The sequence below is a fragment of the Penaeus monodon genome, chromosome 29 (assembly GCF_015228065.2).
Source record: "Penaeus monodon isolate SGIC_2016 chromosome 29, NSTDA_Pmon_1, whole genome shotgun sequence".
Lineage (NCBI taxonomy): Eukaryota > Metazoa > Arthropoda > Malacostraca > Decapoda > Penaeidae > Penaeus > Penaeus monodon.
The window spans coordinates 6628106-6628371 of record NC_051414.1 but is presented as its reverse complement, the minus strand read 5'-3'; positions in this window follow the sequence as shown (position 1 = coordinate 6628371).

Here is a 266-nt window from a genome sequence, read left to right as displayed (position 1 = left end):
AAACAATCTTCATTAAGGTTTGAACTTAAGGCTGTGTGAGGCAGCAGCTGTTTCTGGCAATTTATGTACACAAACTCATTCCTTGATGGACAACACTGCAGATATGACCCAATTCTTTATTTCTAAGGAATTTCCTTGACAAAAATGAAAACTCTATCAATCTATTACCTTATTACATGAAAAAAGAAAGAAAGAAAAATTCTGTGGACATGTAACACCTCTTGGTATATTTATATAATTCATTAAATATAAAACAAGAAAAAAAT